At 39.0% G+C, this 22,950-nt stretch overlaps 1 protein-coding gene across 3 annotated transcripts in view; it reads right to left on the bottom strand.

Moving 5' to 3' along the window:
- Positions 1-21,762, bottom strand: part of fignl2 (fidgetin like 2) — a 73,141-nt gene extending 51,379 nt beyond the window's left edge. Inside the window, exons 1-3 of one of the 3 annotated variants that reach the window (XM_067446078.1) lie at positions 21,678-21,762; positions 16,591-16,682; positions 4,726-4,864 (exon numbers count right to left, since the gene is read on the bottom strand). The gene's annotated coding sequence lies outside the window, so the exon portion shown is untranslated. Of the gene's footprint in view, positions 1-4,725; positions 4,865-16,590; positions 16,725-21,677 lie in introns of those variants that run through there. The other 2 variants (XM_067446079.1, XM_067446077.1) reach the window with 2 other exon arrangements.
- Between the last annotated feature and the right edge of the window lie 1,188 nt (positions 21,763-22,950).

Genomic DNA, 22,950 nt, shown 5'->3' with positions numbered 1-22,950 from the left:
ACTCTGTCGCTTAAGTTAGTTACGTGCAACCCGTCACCGTTTAACTGCCCTGTCAATCATCGTCAGATTCGTCACAGTTCAAATCCTCCACATTCAGTTTAATCTCTTACCGTATCGGAGAGAAATGTAGCCGCTCGTTGATCTGCCATTTGCGTGTCTTTAATGCAGAGACTATCCTCATGTGTTTGCAGTTTAAATATAATGATGCATTTAAAAGTTAATGGCCAAACGTGTCATTACAAAAGTTTACAATGCTGCTGCAGGTGAAATATAATGTGGACAACATTGAATAAATATATATTTTTGTCAGGTTAAATATTGATAGTTGTTCACTCAAACCCCTTTATCTAAACTTCTCTACTTAACCGTCAAACTCGCACATCCGTCATGTTTGTAGTTTTAACGCTTTTTATCCGCGTTTGTAGTTCTGATCGAATCCCCATACACCTCGCAGTGGGTTGTGGGCAATATCAGCCGATAGAGTGCCCATCGATTCATACTTCAGATTCTGACCGGAAATAGTAAACCATCCGGGAATCTTTGGAATACTCTTTTCAACATACTATGATTTGGGACAAACTAATTCTATTTTCGAATACTATTTAGGATGGAAAGTATGCGAATTGGGACGCAGGCTCAAACTGGCGAACGGCGGTCTTTCGAATCAGCTTTGACTGCGATTCTGGAAGACTTAGAGTTAAGCTTTTCTCTAAGAAAAGAACGGCACTGAAGTCATTCTTAAAAAGGGAAGATGTGTTCGGATTTTTTCCTACCGGATACGGCGAATGTTTAATCTATCAACAAGCTCTGTTTCACCTTCGTTGCTCTGGTTGGTGGTAGCGCTATCCTATCGCGTGCAGAGGGAGTTTGTAAGACAACCGTTTATCCCGCCCAGGGGCATGGGACTGGGGGGATAAAGGGTACTGAGTAACCAGGGCCCGAGGCAGGGGGGGGCCTTAGAAGTCAGTTTTCTATACATACACATACATGGTACGGGGGCCCAGCAAGATGGTTTGTACCCAGGGCCCAAAATTTGGTGCTACGCCCCTGATCCCGCCCCTCGGATTGAGCCCTGTCAATGGTGAGTTTCCAGACCAAACATCTTGATGTGGGTCTGGCTTGTCAGGATAATGATTTACTGTAGTAAAACCACATGGATTTAATATTGTTGTCATTATTTATCTAAGGATTCGTACAACCTTTTGAGATTGAAATTAAAGCACGTTTCAATGGTTTCGTACACTTATTTGTACACTTACTGCACTTATTTCCCGCACTTCAAAGCTCTAAATATCCAAAATATGCTATTTTTAATGTGATGGTTTGTAAAACTAAAAGTTTAAAGGGGTCTTGTGAAAGAAATTGTCTTTTAGATAATTTTTTTAATGTTTAATCTATTTTGTGGCAAACAAGCATTGTTTTATTAAAAAAAGATATGCAGTGCCCACCACTATAACCAGCGGAAGAGCACGTATTGATTTATTAGCCATTTCCACTCCCTAATATATGGAGAAAATTAGTCACCAAGTCTCTTGAAAAACTAAATTACACAGAACGCAAGTAAAGAGCTCATCTAATAATAACTGAAGCTGTCGGCCAGTTCAGTGTGAGACTATTGAACAACAATCTATAATTTAATCTATATTTAATAAGAGCATAACATTTACATTCTCCCTATACTTTTCCACATTACTGTTGTTAATAAAATTTAATTTGATCTGCATATCAATTAATAAACCTTTGATATGTATACTGTATATTGCAAAAAATATGGTGCCCATTTATACTGTGGAATGGTCTGGGTTATTCACATTTGCACCCCAGGTAGGCACTCTACCAAGCCGCAAATATTTTACCTAAACAAAATAAAGTTAAAACTTGTTTTGAATAATTTCTGTCATGCAGATTGATTTTAAGAAAAAAAAAAAAAAAAAAAAAATCTATTAAAATCATAATTCGAATTTCTTGGCAAAAAATCTGGGATTTCTTTTTTTGGCCATGTCGCCCAGCCCTATTGCGCATGTGTGTTTAAATGAATGCATGTAAACGTTTAGCCCTGTGCGCAGCACACCATGCCTCCCAGCACGGGCTTAGGTGACCCCAGTCAAAATCAATCAGCCTAGGACAATGGAACGAGGAGCACAGGGGAAAAGCTCGGGTCAGTGACGCGTTTAATTCTCCAGCCATATTGTCATTGTTCCAGCAGATCGCCCTTTTCTTTATGGGCACATAAGCCGGCTACTCCTGTCCCTTTATCACGCTGCTGCAATTATGAGTGCTCTTCAATGCATGAGACACTGAGATGAGTGGATTAACTATGCGGGGGAAATAAATCTAATCTTCCATCCATGGCCTTGAAAATAAAATCACTATGAGGTGCATGTATAGCAGGCAGTCACTTTTATGGTGATGGTAACTGGTATCAATTTTATTCAGCATGTCAACAAAGAAATATATTTCCAAAAATGTGGGTTATAAATAAACTTGCTCAACTTGATCATCTAAGTGAACTGAATACCTACAGGTTAGTAAGAGCATTTGTATAGAGAATGGATGTACTCTCTCATAAGTAACCTTATGCTAAGCTCATCTAGTCAACATGTACCTCAGAGCTATAATGCTAACATGCTAGGAGGAGGGTTACAGTAGAAGTGTAAAAGCCATTCATTCTGTTGCTTAGATAAGCTTTATCAGTGGTCCACAACGTTCTACAGCAATTGCCACACCTTTTCTCTTACTCGTGTGGCAGGTTTTCCTGAAAAGTCTGCCACAAACTGTAGAGTTGCTGAATAGGCTGTATAGCAGTTTCTTGTAATTGAAGCTATAGAATATTGTTGCCTTTCCCACCTGTCAAAATATAATTTACTACATAGAAGTAACTCTAACATACATTTGTACACTGCAGTGTACATAAAGTATGTTTACATGCAGAATTATAAATCAAGTCAAGGTAGGTTTTTGCATAGTCAAGCTAATCCTTGTCCAAATATACATGACAAATCTATAAATATGTAACGCACTGCTCTGAGAGACATGGGGAGAGGATCCAAACACAGTTTTATTGAAAGTTAATCCATAATTGAAGTCAAAAACAGGCAAAAGGCCATACACAGACAATCAGTCCAAACAGGCAAACAAGACAGGAGAGACAGGCAAAAGGGGTAATCTACGGAATCTATGGAAGTAATCCAAAACCACGAGACAAGAAACCAGGGAAACCACTCAGAACCAGTGAAACTGCAGCAGTTATACAACAAACAAGACTTCACAATCAATAATTAAGATAACCAGGCTTATATAGGGTGAGGTAAACAGGGTGATGAGACACAGGTGGATGTAATCAGCGATGATGACGTCGGGCAGAGAGTTATGGGAAATGTAGTTGTTGATGGAGTGACAGTCAGGATGGAGTGCCCTCTCATGGTAATTACGGGCACTCACACTTGTGAATCGCAACAGAATAAGAGTGCGTTCACACTAGCACTTTTGGTGGACACCCAGGTTCGATTGACGTCAGAGTTCGGTCCGTATGATTTGATAAATTATTTTATTTAGTGTTTTGTGTGTGTTTCCCTCATTTACCTGACGAGCTGTAGATCTCATTTCTGCTCGACTTCGGCATTCTATAGAGCATTTGCAGAACATTCGCGGCAGATAGACGCAAGTGCCATTACGTACAGAAGCTTTCGTAACAAAACTAACAGTTCAAAAACAAAAAAAGTGACAGGAGCAACGCTATGCATTTTGCCGCCCGGATAAACAGCTGTTGCTTCGATGATGCAAACAAACCCTGGTCTGGATCCAAATAATATACACAGTCCAGCGGAGGCATGGGGAGGGGGAGGGGGAGGGGGAGGGGGAGCAAGCAAACTCGGGTTCGGTCCAGGCAATCGAACCAAGTGTGAAAGCACCCTAAAATTCATAGTCCATAGGATTAAGCCAAATTAAATCAAACTTATAACCATTAGTTCTCAATCTGTTTGACTTTCGGAACCTTGTTGTCGAAGACAAAACTTACGCCCAAATATTTCTGGTACTGTTGCTGTAATGACAGAGCTGCTCATTTTCTAACTTTTTTATTTACAGAAACTAGGAGTAAAACAATATATAATTATTTATTATTACTTTATTTTATTTTAAATAATAATAATACAATTAATAACTAGCTTAATAATTTTTTTAACTCACAAATAGCAATTTATCAGCAATTTCTACCAATAAAATATATTAGAGCTTGACATAACTAGAAAAAATATATATTTATTATCAACATTTATATAAGAATAAAAATAAATTTAGAATAAATAAGATTTCCCAAGACCTTAAGAGGGAACAAATTAAAAAATAAGAAATATGATGTCGAATTGCATCTTCATTTTTAGATTGTTTTAGAGCTTGGTTTGTCTAATTTAATCATGTAAACATACAGCGGTAGAGGTAAGAGGTAGCAGGGAAAGAGAAGGTGAGGAAGCATGCAGGAAGCCATTAAAACTGACAAGTAAGGTGGCAGTGATGTGCTTCAGTGTCCTTGACCACATAGACCCTCACCTACGAGATTCACTGATCAAGACATCAGGTTCACTGTCAGAGTGAATCTCATATAATACTAGAGGAAATGGCTGACAGGCTCAATCTGCACTTATAACATCACATTTCCAACACAACTTAAATTGTCCAATGTAAAACAGCAACAAAAGACACAAGATTTACTTTTCTCTTACTCACTTAAGCATGAGACTGTGACTCTTAGAGTTTCATTGTTTCACTCTTGATTTTAGTCCCCTCCAACACTCCACTGGGTCAAGTGTTGGGTCATGGGTTAACAGGATTTCAGCTCAGCAGCGTCTCCTCTCGCAGGCTGGATCTGTACATGGGAAGTCAAACATAATGAAGAAGCCTTTAAAGGGTTATTAGTTCACCCAAAAATTCTGTGTAAATTATTTATTCACCCTCATGGCATTCCAACCCCATAAAACTTTTGTTCATCTTAGAAACACAAATTAAGGTTTTTTTGGGGGGGGGAAATCTGTCATTACTCACCCTCATGTCGTTCCAAACCCATAAGACCTTTGTTCATCTTTGGAACAGCAACACAACAACAACTTTCAAGGTCCAGAAAGGTAGTAAAGACATTTGTTAAAATAGTCCATGGTTCAAACTTAATGTTATGAAGCGACAAGAACACTTTTTGTAGGCAAAAGACTTAAATACAAAAAACTAAAATAACGACTTTATTCAACAATTTCTTCTTCTCCATGACATTCTCCTACGTGATGCATGCAAGCACCACAACGCATGCATGTGGGGCTCAGCCAATAATGAGCTGCTGTTCTGCTGTAGAACACGGAAGCACTGCATTATGTGAATAGCCCAACAACTTGATTTACGTATGAAAAGTGTTCTTGCTACTTCATAACATTAGGTTAAACCACTGGAGTCACATGGACTATTTTAATGATGTCTTTACTACCATTCTGTGCCTTGAAAGTGGTCATTGTGTTGCTGTCTATGTTGGGTCAGAAAGATTTCATAAAAAATTTCTTAAAGGTCACCTTTTATGCAAAATTCACCTTTATAAGGTGTTTGAACATAAATCTGTGTTGGCAGTGTGTGTACACATCCACCCTATAATGGTAAAAATCCACCTACTCCTTTTTTTATTCCCATAAATCATAAGCAGTGTCTCCTAACAAGCTGTTTCCAGATTCCTGCAGTGTGATGTTGCCCTGCAGAGGCCCTGCCCACATGTGTTGATGGACACTGGCATACTAGCATAGACCCCTCCCTCAGAGAGCTGTAGCTGAGCTGTTCACAGCATAGACAGTAAAAGAAATGGACACAGCGACCCCATTGACGTCGACGGCGAAATAATGAAGTCAACCTAGGGGCACTCACTTCCTGATGGCTGAGCGAACTGCGCAGGCTCAGACTGAGCTTGAGGACGTAGATGTGACGTGAGCCTCCTGTCTGACAGCTGTAGGTCTTCTAGTAGTTGTGGAAAGTGAAAGCTGAATCACGTTGTTTAAACATTTTCTCCCGTTGCTTTTGGCTCACTATGGGCTTCTCCCCATTCTTCTCCCTTGACTTTATCAGACTTTATGTCTCCACGTCCCCCCGACTGTCTCATAGACAGTAAAAGACTGCCTGCGAGCGTCTCCTCAGGTCTATACGGTAATTTCTCAACTGTGCGACAGAGTCGCGTTGGTTATGACGCAATCGTTAGCCTATTTTTACAAAAACAGCTTCTGCGGGGCTATAGTGTAAGATACAAGGTAACCGAGCCTTTTATGCATTGTCGTGTTTCTTTAGAAATAAACAATGGACAAATGGAGTCTTTAAACGTCTCAGATGTAAAGTTATTCACTGTCAAAGTGACTCAAAAATGAATGGGAGTCAATGGGATGCTAACAGCAGGTGATGGCTTGGTTAGCAATGGCAGCCCCTAGGGGTGGAACGCTTTCCGAGCGCTAGATTACCCCCTTGGTTCACAGTCCGCCATGTTTATCTTCTCACCAGAGCATTAACAGCAGCATTCAAGTAAGAAATGTGTTCTGATTAAAGCTACTAAATTTCAGTCAGTCAAGAGCAATGAGTGAATTTTTGTTTATCTTCTGTTGCGTTCACTGCTGTGAATGAACTGTGAACGACATGTGAAGGCTCCGCCCTCTCGTGTGGGGAGCAGCAGCAGCTCATTTGCATTAAAGGAGTCACACAGAACAGCAAATTTTTCTTCAACCCCTAAATCGCCATTTTTAAAATGGTATATTAAATGATCTGTTTGGAATTTTGATCTGAAACTTCATAGGCACACTCTGGGGACACCTAAGACTTATATTACATCTTGTAAAAAGGGGCATAATAGGTGCCCTTTAAAAGGGAAATGAATTGAGAAATCAACTTTCCCTTGAGCTTTTGATATATAAAAGGTCATGATGATATAAGATTATCCTGTACATTTCAGAGCTGAAAAGCTTTTATAGACACCAGGACCAGAAAACGATGATGTGCTTCATCCTTACATCATCGCGCAACATAACGCACATCTACAGAACGTGTAATTCAGTAACTCCGCTCACAGACTCATGGAGCTGATCGGATCACTAGCCAGCAGCAATAAACATGTGAAAGAAGATAGCAAGATATTGTGGAAGAACACAGTCGCTGCATTAGCTTCCTTTGAATCATAATATTAGGAATGTGTGATAAGTTACTTCATTTATTTTTAATGAAGTTCCAGCTCACGTGGGAGAAGACCATACGTGTGTTCGCTTCATTTCACTGCGGAATCGTTTGTAAACAAGTCTCAAGTGCTGGCTTTGCAGACACAATGTTGTGCCTTCTATATTGGATCCCACAGGAAGGGTGCAACAAACTTATGTGAGTAAAACGTCTTTTTTATATGTAGTAATAGTAGTGCTGTATGTTTTCCAGACGGGCCAACAAAATGTACGGCCAATCGGCAGAAATTCTTTCTTGATCTGGTTGCGCACGTGTGTGTGTGCGTGTGTGGTCGTGCTTATATCGACCGATCGTGTAGGCTATGTAATACAGAAATAATATTCCAATCAACTGCGGGTGGATGAGAAATAAATCATTGTGTTTGCTTGATAAAGACGTTTACGAGCCATGTGGTTGAGAGAATCTTTGCAGTTGCCGCTTTCAAAATAATCTCTCCCTCGTGAACTGAACTGACAGGGGAGCTAAAGATAATTAAATATGCAAATCTTATCCAATCCTAGCTGTGGGCGACTAGGATTGGATCTCATATTTAATGAGCTTCAGCTCCCCTGTCAGTTCAGTTCACAAGGGAGAGATTATTTAATTCCAAGTCTCCATTGCCGCACGCCCATAAAAACCCAGCGTTCAGAAGACAGCCCCAAAACCAGTGTAGAAAATAGCCTATTATTTATTAGTTTTGATGTTTTTGAATGTAAAAACCACACAAATGCATTAGTTGACCTCAGAAAACAGTATGAAAAAAAGAAAAAAAAGCCAGTTCATGACACCTTTAATATGTGTTTCAAAGATCCGAATGTCTTACAGGTTTGAAACGCTAAATTTGTAAAGTGAGGCGGGTGATTTGTTTGTCCAAAAAAATTTTTTTATCACTTTATCTACAAAATATTAATCTCCAAAGCTTGTTAATGCAACAACATCTGTTTTTGCGTCAGCACAACACGCATGCATATGGTGCTCTGGTAGCCTGACAAGCCAGACCCACATCAAGATGTTTGGTCTGGAAACTCACCATTGACAGGGCAGAACACATCTTCCCTTCTTAAGAATGACTTCAGTGCTGTTCTTTGTTCTTTTCTCAGAGAAAAGCTTAACTCCAAGTCTTCCAGAGTTGCGGTCAAAGCTGATTTGAAAGACCGCCTAGAAGCACGTTTACTAGAAGCACGCAAGTGCAACTCGGCCGTCATTATGTTAAGCCCCGCACCACCGACTCTATACACGATGTGATTGCCCCTACCAGAGTTTGCCGTTTAAAGCTCAGAAGTGTACTGAGAGTTGCTAGACGACACTCGCGGCAAATTAGATTTGCTTCCGCTAGGGTGTGTCTAGATTTCTAGGCTAGTGCTTTGGTGAATGCACGTTGGATATTAATATTTTGTAAATAAAGTGGTAAATTATGGGTTTTTGTGCAAACAATGCACTCGTGTCACTTCATAAACTGATGTTAAATCACTAGTCACATGAATTTCCAATGGAGGGACAGAAAGCTATCAGATTTCATTTATGTTCTGAAGATAGACGAAAGTCTTACAGGTTTGGAATGACATGAGAATAAGTAATTAAATGATGTAATTTTCATTTTTTGGTGAGCTGCAGTTTAATTTCACATGCATTTCAAAAGATGGTTTCTAGAATTGGCATGAATGAGATGCACAAAAGCAGCCTGTTACAAGTACCTTATTTTTAGCGGATGCTGTCATTTGCAACTTGAATGTGCACAGCTTCCAGTGTCAGTCTTTTCTAGTTATTTTTAGATGTTCAAAACTCATTATGCTTCTTGACATTGCATTTTGTTATGTATTGCCATAATTATAAACACACTGGTTTGTGGAGCAAATTGTTTTACTGTTTACTGCTCTTATTTATTTACCTATAGTGGCTTATGCATTGGAAGTCTCACACAGTCACAGAAAACAGGTTACTTCAGCATTAAAATAAATTGGATAGAACCTGTGAAAATCATAAGATCTGTAATCTAAATCGATAGCAGGTGCTATGATATTACAACAACTGTTGTTTGAAATCACATACAGTAGGTAGTACATTTGGTTTTAAAGGTGCCGTAGAATGAGTTGAAACAATTTGTTAAATTGTTCTCTGATATCTACATAGAGGGTACGTGGATGTAATGCTCTGTTTTTGCCTTATTTGGAAGAGTAATTAATATTAATGTTTGGCTTATTTCAGCCAATCAGCTTGATTTATTAACGGCACACAGCAGTTCAGTTGTTCAGCAAAGTTTGCGCACATTTCTGCTTGTTTAATTTTAGTTTCTTTTGTATACGAACACTCTCTTCGTTTAAAACACCGACTAGCTCTTCTGGCACTGCAGGGTTGTATTATTGAAAAAAACAAGCTCTAGGAGTCACACGATAACTACGTACACGTTGCGGCATTCGTTTTGGCTTTTGTTCACACAGCGCTCGTCCCGGATCGAACCCCGCAATGTTACTAGGTCCCCGACCGGGGTTCAATTCGGTAATCAATTCCGGGACGTGGTTGCTTTCACACAGAAACCGCCCTGGCAATGTTCCGTGAATATTGCGGGTCCGACGTGCTGTGTGAAAGGGGCTTAAGAAACTTTCAATTTAAAGGGGGGGGGGGGGGGGGGGTGAAATGCTGTTTCATGCATACTGAGCTTTTTACACTGTAAAAGACTTGGATTCCCATCCTAAACATAGACAAACTTTCAAAAACTATGTTGGACGTTTGATGGAGTATTTCTGTGTCAAAAATACTCCTTCCGGTTTCTCACAAGTTTTGAAAAAAAAATTCGAGTATGGGTCGGCTTGACGTCGACAGAGCGGAAGGTCCTTGTATGGGCCGCACGTGCGTGACTAGAGCGAGAGAGCAAATGCACGCCCATAAACACTGCTCTCAAGGTGCAGATCCACTCGTCCGTGCAACACTTCTGTCGCACCGCGCTCCTTTTTATTCCTATGGGTGACATCAAGCGACTTCAACGCGTCCACATAGCATTCCAGGAAGGCAGCGCTGAATTTGAACCGATTTGAACGCAGAAATGACAGTAAGCGTCACAACATCATGCTTCAGTCGTGTCGCAAAAGTTGATCTCCACGGTCACTGCTGTCACAGGACTTCACAAAATCAACAATGTTAAAAAAGAAGTGTGTTTTTGATGGAGCGGTCCCAGCGATAAAGGTTCACGGTCCTGCTTTGGAAACAGGCGGTGAGTAAAACTGCTTCAAATGTCTGTGTTGTTGGCTATCGTCGCGTAAGTAAACATCAGTAAACAACACGATCGTGTATAACGTTAGTTAATTTATCAATGGAGCATGCGATCTATGGTGTGTGTGTAAATACATTTGCAGAGCTCTCAAGTCTCACGCTTTGGGCGTGAGACACACGCATTTCAACCTGTTTACACGCTCACACACCACACCTTGTATTTCTCACGCAGAGAAATCACCAGGGTAACACACACTAATGGGTCCTGCACACTGTGCGATTTTTCAAAATCCACGGCCTCGCTCATTGAATCAAATGCTCGCTGAAGTACCGTTAGTTGGCAACTAGAACGATGACAGACGCAGAGACACAAAGATAACGGTGTTAAGTTAAGTTTCTGACAGCACTTTGTGTTTTCTCTTCTTAATCCCTCAACAAAACTTAAAGGAAGCCTCGTCTCAATCATGATTTGCATGAAATGCATTTTGCTATCGTACGTTGTCTATCTCACTCAGTGAACATCTGTGCTCACCTGCACTCGTGAATGCGGTGATGGACAGCTGTCCTCATTCGACTGGTGTTTGGATGTGATTTTTTTTTTTTTTTTTTACTCACTTTAATTAATTTATTAAAAGTAACTCCATTTTTCAAGATCATTTTCATCTAAGTAATTCCAAACATCACAAGGCAGACGACATTATGATCAAATACAGTCGAGTTATTAACACGCTCCACAGCATATAATAACATATAATTTAAACATACATTGTATATTGTAATACTTTATTTAAGTTGCAAAATTAAAATTAAAATGTATTACAGAAATAATTAGATGTGTTTAACATGTTCAAGCAAAAATTTTAGCAAAATTTCTAAATTTCATTTAAACTCCCATTTAAGATTATATATCCCGCAATGAATGTAGCAAAATTCAATGTGAAATTGAAAATGCAATCCGAAAATGCAAAACTCCATCTCGCCTAGGGCAACCAAAGCTAGAGCCGGCCCTGCCGCTGTCATAAAGAGAGGAAAAAATACAACCATACTGATATAGCAAACAATAATCATAGGCAGCTTGTCTAAGATTATTTGAGAGTAAAATAATCTCTATTGTAAACCACAGCTCACTTCAGCGCGACCGTGCTCATGTTAAGGTGCCACCACTCTCTGGACTGAAGGCCTCAAAAACCTGCTACCAACACCAATAAACAACACTAACCTCTCTCTCTCCCTCTCCCTCCCTCTCTCACACACACTAATTAAATGCATTTTTTTTTTATTTGTACGAATGTGTCATTTTCCATATCAGACCCCCGTACCCAGTCAAACCCCGTAGCTGCCGCCACGGCCGAAATCTCACTCTGAACTCAGTTCAAAACTTGAGAGCCCTGCATTTGTTTAGCTGACCAATATAGTTGTCAGTTTGTTTATTGTAAAACCACCGAAACCAGGGGACGTTCTCAGAAAGCGTGCTTCGTCATTCAAATGTGCTAATGGTTACTCCATTGTTGTTCTATGTATAACGTTACACTAGTCTGACGTGCAAAACTGTTTTGCTTGCTACTGCTAATGTTTAGTCAAATCATGTAATCATAAACCACGAGTAAACCCACACAAATGTTGACAGGCCACTAAATACAGTACATACCACAGAGACCGACGTCCTGCTGTTGTTGCTTCTCCTGTTCAATTTATTTCAGCCTCCAGATCTGATTCTGGATCATATATGTATTAGTTGAATCTGATTGATAGCCATGGTTTACTAGAGTAACGTTTTCTTCTCCACGCTTGAGGACTTCACCGCTTTGTGCGCGCTCGTCATTCTTTAGCTCCGCCCACACGATACGCCTCCAGCCGCTCTATTTTTTTCTGAAAGACTCAGTACAGCCTATATTTCTTTTATAAATATAATAAAACTAAAGACTTTTCGGAGATATGAAGGATGCAATACTACTCTATAGGTACTCAAGATTGACATGAGATTGACTGAAACTGACATGAGATTGACTGAAACTATTTACTGCTTGCAGGAATACAGTTGTAATTGCCACTTTCTTCAGTTTCAGACACTGAGCGAAGCTTGCTTGAAATGGGCCGAACAAACGAACAATCTTGAAATAAATTGTTGTGGTATCTGATTATAAACATCAACCATTTTTTTTATCTGTGGGAAGGGTAGAAAAGTCCTCACGTTTCCTGCACACCCTGGAACATGTCGTGTGTCCATGAGAGCAGCCGTTTTCGCTATCCTGGGAGAAGCACTTTTTTCTCCGTGGTGTTTTTCATGCACGAAATTTAAATAAGAAGTAGGAGGCAATGGTGTTTGAGACTCACAGTATGTGATGTCCATGTACTGAACTCTCATTATTTCACTATGGCAAGGTTAATTCAATTTTTCATTCTAGGGCACCATTAAACTTGCTTTGCCACGATTTAAAAAATGGGTTCTCTAAAGTATAAAGGTGTCTAGAATAAATGAAACTCAGATATACTACATCCACATGTGTTGTCACTGTCATGTGACCTACTGTATGGCATCAGTTGCATCACTTCACTGCCAATTACAAATCCTCTACCATGGCCTCATGGGATAGTAAAGTGCACACTGGTTGCGCACTCAATCCATTAGTAGTAGGTTATCCGGTAGGGGTGTCAACAATAATCGATTCGGCGATGCATCGCGATGAACGATTCAGCATCGATGCGGCAAATGCATCGCGCATGAACGATTCAGCATCGATGCGGCAAAGTGCCATAATCGATTATGTCACTGTTTATTTTCTGGCGGACGATAAAGTTATGAAGTTTCAAATACTTCCGGTTCCGGACGCAATTCACCTTTATTCCACAAGGTGGCAATGTCTGATACCCAATGATGAAGTGACGTTTCACTCATAGTTACCTCTGACAGAAAACGAAACAATAATTATAATCTGCAAAACTTGAAATGGGTTAGTGATTTACTTCAGAAAGCAAGTACTAAACACAATCATATGTTAGTGTCACTGTCTCTTGATGATGGATGTGGTCAAGAAGCTGTCAGTGATCAAAATATTGATTTTGAAGACGTTGAAAATGAGTTTGGAGAATATGCTGGAGATCACGAATATTAGGCAGACGCTGAAAGTACTGGTAAACGAGCTCTGACGAGGACATATGATGATGGTATTAAACATCTGCTCAAACTGAATCCTTCCAAGCTCCAAAAGGTAACGAAATAGGTTTTATTTTATTCTTCTGTAGCTGTTACTCTAAAATCAGGAGTTTTATATATTATCACGACAGGTAGAGGTCTATCCATGTTAAATATAGATCTGGGTCGCTAACGACCTGAATATGTAAGAATGTTTGGTGAAACAGTCATGCTGTCTAAAAAAAATTGCATTTTATTTAATTTTATTTAATTACATTTTATTTTATTTAATAACTTTTATGTCAAAGATACAGGAGACACATAGCAGCCAATACAATCTGTTGTTTAATATCTGCTTGTATTGCCTCATGACTGATGAAAAATTTGCTTTGTGTGCAGTAGAATTTTGATGCATCACAATGCATCGTAGAATCGAATTGAATCGAATCGTTACCTGGTGAATCGTAATCGAATCGAATCGTGAAGGCAGTGCCAATGCACACCCCTATTATCCGGGTACTTGTCGCATACGGTTTTATGAATACTGTGGATTCAGGCATTCTGCATACAATGGCAATAGGCATATTCGGATGCAGGGAATGTCTTTCTTCTCTGAATCACTTCATTTCTGTCCCTAAGATGTGACCTTGGGATGCACCAGCTCTTCATTGAGGGGGCGGCGCTTTGTGAGTCTGTTCATTTGCGAGATCATTTGAACCTGAGACAATAGTTCAGCTGCTCATTGCATGTAGAATATGCGTCCCAAGCAATGTGGCCCCCACCCCCGGCCAAATGAGTTGAGGCTTTTTCTTTGCAAGCCAAAGCTTTGTCTGCATTTTATGATCTTGTTACAAGTCATTTTCATCTATCTGACCTCTTCGGTGGACCCCTGGACCACCATGCCTCCCTGGTTTTCAATAAATCTTTCTGCCCAATTCGAGCCAGATACCTTCACTGTTTCATTTACACAATCCAACCCAAAGGTTTTTTGATCGCTGGGAGAGAGCGAGAGGGGTGAAAGGTGAGAATGGACCAGGAGGAGATGACAGGAAAGGAAGGGTGTGAGTTTAGGGAGGAAAGAAGGAGGAGATGTGAAAAGTGAGCCTCGAGGTGCTGTTATGATAGGAGCTGTTCTCGCTAGTCCAGCGTGCGCGATGCTGTGCGTTCGCTGGACCGCAGGCTTCGGCAAGAAAGGGCCCCATTCAGCAGGCTTCCCCCAGATGCTCGCCTCAGCTCCACACTCCTTCAGGCTATGGCAAAGAGCAGGAGAGCGAAGAGGGGCCACCACAGGAAAAAGAGATCGGAATCTGATATCCCATCATTAACAGGCCAAATAAATGGAGAAAAAAAGGCCCAGCTAAACTATTGACCTCAGTTACAGTGTTTATTGGCAGGAACATTAGCAACAAAGGTGTAATTAGCTCACAGCTCTGGTCATGAAACAGCATCTGGAGAGAAGCCAATGAAACTACTCGAGGCTCTAAAACATGTTTACTTGAAAAGGAGCCATTTCTTTTTTTAAAGGCTGCTTGAACACACTATAGAATCAACAATAATATTTTCTTTTGGAGCAAAATGGACAACTGAAAGAGTTTATTTTTTGACGTTTATTATTAAAGTAAATATCAAATATTAAACATAATTGTGTTGATGTTCTATTTGTCTGAATCTATAAATTCATTTTTATATGCATTAAACATGCAATTCATATAGTATAAATGACATGCTAATCATAGAAGAGGCTCGTTTTACCTTCTGGACTTAAATTCATTTTGAGCTTTTGGGGGTCATAAAGTAACAATTGTCAGGGTGATACAATGTCCTAATGCAAAATAATTGAAGATACACTATGTACATTTCATGCAACAACAATGGGTCTCATTCACAAAGCATGCATGCACAAATTTGTGCATATGAATGATTTTAAGAACAAATCATGATTCACCAAAAATTTTGGAACTGAAACTGCACATATGCAAAAAAGGTTATGGTTTATAATCGTGTTAGGAAGTTATTTCATCCTTACATTACTAGACCTATAATATAGTTGAATCAGAATCAGAATCAGAAAGAGCTTTATTGCCAAGTGTGCTTTCACACACAAGGAATTTTTTTTGGTGCTGAAGCTTCCAGTGCACATAAACAATACAATACAACACGGTAATAAAAAATTCTAAGAATAAAAATATGAAGAAAAATATGAACTTGTTGAGGTTGTTGAAGTAACCTATTGCATTAATTGTATATAATCCATATATAACATTATATACTAAAATAATTAAATAATACAATTTAATTTCGTCCTAAATACATTCAATCATAAACGCTATTGTTTGAGTAAGAAAAGCTGCATTGTAGCTTCACCTGCAAGGTTTCTCTGAATAACGCAGATACGCTTATGTACATTTGGCTAATAAGAGCTCTGTAATCTGGGTCTTTAGTAAAGGTGTTTATTGAGAAAACTGATGAGAATGGCAAACTTGGCTTTGCTCGAGGATCGGGCGTGATCTCGTCGCAAACTAACGTTACCACTTTCAAGAGTGAGAAGGCTGCAAGGAAAGCGTGTGAGAAAAGCCCTTATATGGAGATGTTTGGGCATATTTTATGCAAATTACTAACCTCGTGCACGCGACCGCTCGCTCATTTAGAATAGCCTAATTAGCCTACTTCAAATTCACTAACCTAACTTTAGAAAGATTAATACAATGTGCGTACAAACTTGCTGTGAATTAGGCGGTGATTTTTCATGAGAAGTTTTCCAGTGAGTACAAATACGAAATAATCCACGCAACTAATGAAACCCGCCGAGCACCATCGGTTTGGACTGTGCACGTGCGTTTGACAGCATTTCAAACCGACTAGCTGAAAACGTTACTCTATCTGTACCCATTAATAGACTTATAAAAATTCCAGCAGTGCTACAACAACCATAATGAAATTACCCTGCACAATCGATAATGCTTTAAAATGAACTTTAAACTAGATAGCCTATGGCAATTTATCGGTTCAATAAATAACGTTACCTTACTCACCTGTTGTGTATTAAAACCGCCATTTCAAATCCCTCGGTTTTCCGCTCGTCGATTCTCGTTTTATTGCAAGCTCTGTCACATTCTCTTCTATTCTGCATATATAAAACAACAACAAACAACAAAACAAACGGTTGAGGCTGGAGATGTAACTTAGCTTCATGTTAACATTTATTGTTCGTTGTGACATGCCACTCCCACACAGATATAATGAGATGCAAGCAATTTCCCACGAAAATCATCCTGTCAGATAAAAATAAACACTTATAATCGGCCATAGAGAATTAGGCTGAGGCAAAAATCAGATTCCCTGCTTAATAAAAAAAAAATAAAAAAATGTCTGTCAAAGTCAATATGTCTCTTAAAATATCAGTGACCTTTATGAAATGCACTTTGGTTAGTGAAATGTCATTATTGCTCCCCAAAAATTATAATGATATTTATAAATAATATTAAAATATTAGGCTATATTTAATTCATGTTTGTTCCCCTTTAAATGTTTTTTTTAATAAAGATTTATAACTCAAGTACACTCACACATTTATTTAAGGTAAAATTACATTTTTAAAACTTGGTTTTATAGCACACAAGATTTTAAATGTAAACTTTACTTGATGATAATGATATAAAAATTTTCAAAACCATATTAAATCAATGTGAAAACAATACATTTCAAGAACTTGGCACATGTTATATACTACTTTTTTTAACACGTTTTTCTTTTCTTTGTCATAGACACAAAAGCTGCAAATACATTAGAATAATTAAATCAACAACCACTAGGCTACATCAGCAACAACTGTCTACCATCACAGGGATGCAAATCTCATTCAAAAAGTTTTATTCTAAAGTAAACTTATAATGACACTGAAGATTCAATTAAAAAATAAAATATGGGCACAATTCAATTTAACAGAATTTTCCCTTTCTGACCTCTTCAGATCAGCACATGAAGAAAGGTGACACTGCCATTTTATATCACAGGAATGAATGCATAAATCTGTATCCACTAGTCCACCTCTGACTTCTACTGAGTGACCGCTACATTGTGACCCCCAAGGAACACGCCATTCTCTCGCTATGCATTTTAAGGGCTGGGCTATGGGAATATATCAAATAGAAAAAGTAATTTAGGCATCCAGTCCCTAGGGGACAGGCCAGGACGAGAGAGCATGGAGCAGAGTAGGACCTGTCCACACAGTCCTGAATAATACATGCAGTCTGCTTATTACAAATATAGAAAGGACATACAGGCGCCGTGTGCTAATATTGCTATTCCTCTCACACCCACATGTGTGTGTGTGTGTGTGTGTATTAATAATAATAGTAATAATAATAGATTTTATTTATAAAGCGCTTTTCATTCTGAAGAATCTCAAAGTGCATAAGGGAAAAAAATAACAAAAAAAAAAGTATTGACAAGTTTAAATATTGAATAATACAAACAATCAACCAACACATAAAGCTTTTCTGAACAGAAAAAATAGCTGATGGTGGGAGTCTCTGTAAGCTCCACAGTAGCTGCGGTCCACACCATGTTTTACTTTTCTCCCCGCGTTAGAGGCTCTGTTGCTACATATTCCCAATTTGGCAGTGTCCTGATGACGTAGTCGAGGCATGACAGCTGAATACCAGATGGAGGGGATCGTCGCAGAACAACGCAGGAGGCAAACCAAGTTCTCTGGGCACCTCTGTGGACACACCGGGGTCTGTGTGATTTCGATGTGAACTACATGATTTCCAAGAAGTTCTCCTACTTGGAAATCATGGAGGGGTCTGAAATTGTCATCGTAGGTGCATGTCCACTGTGAGAGACATAATCCAAAAAAAAATCCAGAAATCACATTGTATGATTTTTTAACTATTTGTTTTATACAGCTGCAAATAAGTATTTGATACCTGTCTATCAGCTAGAATTCTGACCCTCAAAGACCTGTTAGGCCCCGATCACACAGAACGCGTTTTTAAGGTTCGAAAACCCAAGGCACACTGCACTGCCTTTTTTGGTAAGCATTTTTTCATTCAGAAAAGAGCAGTGCGCTGCTTTTTTTAAATGTTTCTAGGCAACCCCTGAATCACCTGTACTGTCAGTCAAATCAATGTAATGGTCAACACAACAGAAGGCCCGCCTCTCCATTCATTCGATTGGACAAAAGAAAATAAACACGATGACGTCGGGAGCTTTTCTGCTCAAAGTTGACTTTTTTTCAACTTCATGCGCTCGGAGCGCTCCTTCAAAAACGCGAGGCGCCCAAGGCGCATAAGCAACGCGCATAACGCTCTCTGCCAAACAAAATCCATTCAAAAAAGGCACCTCTTGCAGCAAAAATGCGTACTGTGTGTCCATAGTCTACCTTTAAAATGTCCACATCCAGTCCATTTATTATCCTAAATTAGATGCACCTGTTTAAGGTCGGTAGCTGCATAAAGACACCTGTCCACCGCATACAATCAGTAAGAATCCAACTACTAACATGGCCAAGACCAAAGAGCTATCCAAAGACACTAGAGACAAAATTGTACACCTCCACAAGGCTGGAAAGTGCTACAGGGAAATTGCCAAGCAGCTTGGTGAAAAAAGTTCCACTGTTGGAGCAATCATTAGAAAATGGAAGAAGCTAAACATGACTGTCAATCTCCCTTGGACTGGGGCTCCATGCAAGATCTCACCTCGTGGGGTCACAATGATCCTAAGAAAGGTGAGAAATCAGCCCAGAACTACACAGGGGGAGCTGGTCAATGACCTGAAAAGAGCTGGCACGGAAGATTCCCCTGCTTAATCTTTATTATCTTCAGCTAATCTTAATTAACCAGCATATGTCTAAGCCCGTCTTAAGTTTGCCGGTGACCATTTGGATGATCCAGAGGAGTCATGGGAGAAAGTCATGTGGTCAGATGAGACCAAAATAGAACTTTTTGGTTATAATTCCACTAAACGTGTTTGGAGGATGAAGAATGATGAGTACCAACCCTAAGAACACCATCCCTACTGTGAAGCATGTGGGTGGTAGCATCATGCTTTGTTTTTTTTTTCTGCACATGTAACAGGGCGACTGCACTGTATTAAGGAAAGGATGACTGGGGCCATGTATTGTGAGATTTTGGAGAACAACCTCCTTCCCTCAGTTAGAGCATTGAAGATGGGTCGAGGCTGGGTCTTCCAACATGACAATGACCCGAAGCACACAGCCAGGATAACCAAGAATTGGCTCTGTAAGAAGCATATCATGGTTCTGGCGTGGCCTAGCCAGACTCTCGTACATTTCATTTGCACATAGAATCTGGCCACTCTCCATTGACATGCGTTTATTTCCGCGAAAGCGGGTACTCTGTTGAAGTTTAAAACTATTGGATCAGCCATAACCAATCGCTAACGTTTGGTTGTGACGTATGTCATGCGCCCTTTGGCTGTTTCACACATGGGAATGCGTCATAATAAATGCACACTTGTGCAGGCCACCTCGGTGATAAAATCATAGGATAAAACCTAAAAATGTGCATTCGGATTGTGATTTATTCACACCACAGTGGAGGGAAGAGTTTTGTGAGCGGGAACGTGCTGCTTGTGGTCCGTAACCTGATTGTATGCTGTAAATAAAATGTCATATGCTTGGTATGATAATAAATGCTGCTATAAATAACAGTCCAATTCAAATGTTTACGTGCTTTTATTTTTTATTTGTTTGAGCGGTGATGAAATATATTGCTCTTGTAAATACTTACACATACACATTGTTCCAAAAAATGTTGGTTATGTCTAGATTTTGTGCTATTAAGTGTATAAATATAGTTCACGTATTCATAGTGCACAATATTGTTATTTCAAACTTGTTGTGACTCTTTGTTCCATGAAACACAAAAAGGGGATTTTTAATTCTTTAAAGGTTTCGCAAGCCAGCTGTGTGAAGATCGAAAAAACCCAGAGTAGAAGTAAAAGTTACAATTTATCAGTTGAGTATTTTTGAGTTTTCATTACTTTTAAAGAGCATTGCTGCACACCATAAGACTCTTAAAACAGATAGTCATTCATTTAGACTGTGTTCATTTTAAATGAAGAAAGCCTTGGTGAGCAACTTCAGCACTACCTCGTCCAATAATGACTATGACTGAGGGTACCAGACACGGTAGGAAATGCATTGAATAAATCATGAGATAAATTAAACATCCATGACAATTTGGCATACACTTTCCAGTTCTACATTTACAGTAATAACAGACTCATGAATTTGAATCTATCACTACTGTGGCTGGACAAGTGGGACAGAGAAGCGTAGAGGTGAAACTATGCCATCGTCTGATATTTTAATGAACTGCGACCATAACGTCGACATCTTGCTCATGAAAAATACAGGACTGGAAGTAATATTAAAAACTGGTTTATACAAAATAACCAGCCATTTTAAATAAATATTAATATATTATATATATATATATATATATATATATATATATGTATATATATATATATATATATATATATATATATATATATATATATATATATATATATATATATATAAAAGATATTGATTTGTAGTAACCTAGTACTAAATTACATAGGCTCAATGGGCTCAATCCTATTAACTATGTACTATTGTCAGCTAAATATCGCCCCCTTGTGGGAGCTATATCAACATTACCGAAGATACAAAAAAAGTCAATTTTCATGTTTAATCCTTTGACATGAATGTTACAAATAAACTATTTGTCTTATATTATTCCCAACATCAAATTCACGACTTGTTGCCCTGTGGCAGTCATACGTGTCAGAGAAACAGGTGTCAGAAAAGTCAAATTCTAAGTTAGTTGTAGTGGTAGACAATATTATATAATTCATAAAAATAGACGCAAATTATTGTGTTTATGAAAATTATATTAGTACGCAGCCCATAATCAGCTAAATGTTTGCCTCGAACTCGGTAAAACTAATAAGAAGGAATTGTTCAGTTAAGCCGATTTCAGCTAATTTTAACTCTTTGAATCAGTTTTTTTTTTTTTAACAACACCTCATAATAATTAAAAATAATAATAATAATCAAATAACACGAATTATTGTTGTTTTAACTGTAGTAGGTCTAATTTGTGGTTACCATTGTAGTTGGTCCTGGCAAGTGCTCGTTTGCGCTCCCATTCATGACAGTTGCAGCCGGTTGCAGCACGAGGTGGCTAAGTTTATGCAGCCATGCAGCACGTGATTGGAAGCTGCCATCTTTGCTTCATGACAATTGTCATCTGTCATGTGACTGATCCGCGAGGTAGGATCAAGCCTGCAGTCTCCCTCTCATTTACTGAAGCTTTCGCGCCTCGATCGCCCCCCGGTGACCGGTCCCAGTATAGCCGCCCCTCTGTGATTTCTAATGGACGCGAGGCAAACTAAATAATAAAATAACACTTCAAAATTTTTCCCCCAAAGTTAGTTTATGTCACTGAAGGCAGTTATCATCACGATTATTTCATTTCAGGTGTTCGTTTTTAAAATAAGTTTAGTTTTAGTTAGTTATTTGATGCTATAAAAACGGGGGGTGTGACGTCATGATTGACAGCTGAGACTGACGTCTTCTCTGAGTGAAGTTGTCACTGAGGCACTAACGGACTTTTTTCGAAATTTTTGGGAGCAGATTAGAGCTTTAGCTTTAATTTCTACATTTCCATAACTGTTTATTTCACACCAACATAATTAATTGTTCTGCATCTGCGAGAGTGTGGGCGGGCTTTTGATATCGCGACTGTACTTCCTGCTCTACTTCCTGCGCTCTACTGCGCAACTCCGGTCCCGAAATCGCTACTGCGCAGACTCGGTCCCAAGATGTCCGCGCCGTGCAAGGCTGCCTGAAAGCTTCAAATATGACAAGCGGAAACGGATGATGTCGAGTCGTCCATATTTTTTTACGGTCTATGGGTAGGATAAATTATTATAATGTTCGCGGTTTTAGGATTCAGATTGTGATAGAGCAAAACAGTTGGTCAGTGTTAGGACCTACAACAATATCATAAAATAGTGTATATTTGAGCTTGTTGTTTGGAAAACAATGGCCATCAATGGAAAAAAATATAAGTCATGGACTACATAACTGGTGTAGTTCAGAAAACTACCAGAAGGGGGATAACAGTGTGTGTGACGCTCAGACTGAGACATAAAAATAGTAAGCCTACATACATGAGTTTTTATTTTTATTTTTTTACGGTCTGGTTTTAACATTGAATCCTTAATACTAGAAGGCTATCTAGTACGTTTTTTATATACTACTAGTAGCCTGCTTATTTTTTTAGATACTAGGCTATCTATTCCATAGGCTATTCAATTACTAGTGCTGTTTATATTATTCATGTAGGCTATACTTTTTTTTAAAGATACTACTTTTT

Source organism: Pseudorasbora parva, chromosome 6 (genome assembly GCF_024679245.1).
Source record: "Pseudorasbora parva isolate DD20220531a chromosome 6, ASM2467924v1, whole genome shotgun sequence".
Classification (NCBI taxonomy): Eukaryota; Metazoa; Chordata; class Actinopteri; order Cypriniformes; family Gobionidae; genus Pseudorasbora; species Pseudorasbora parva.
Note: the sequence above shows the minus strand (reverse complement) of the source record. Positions and strands in the feature narration are given on the sequence as shown.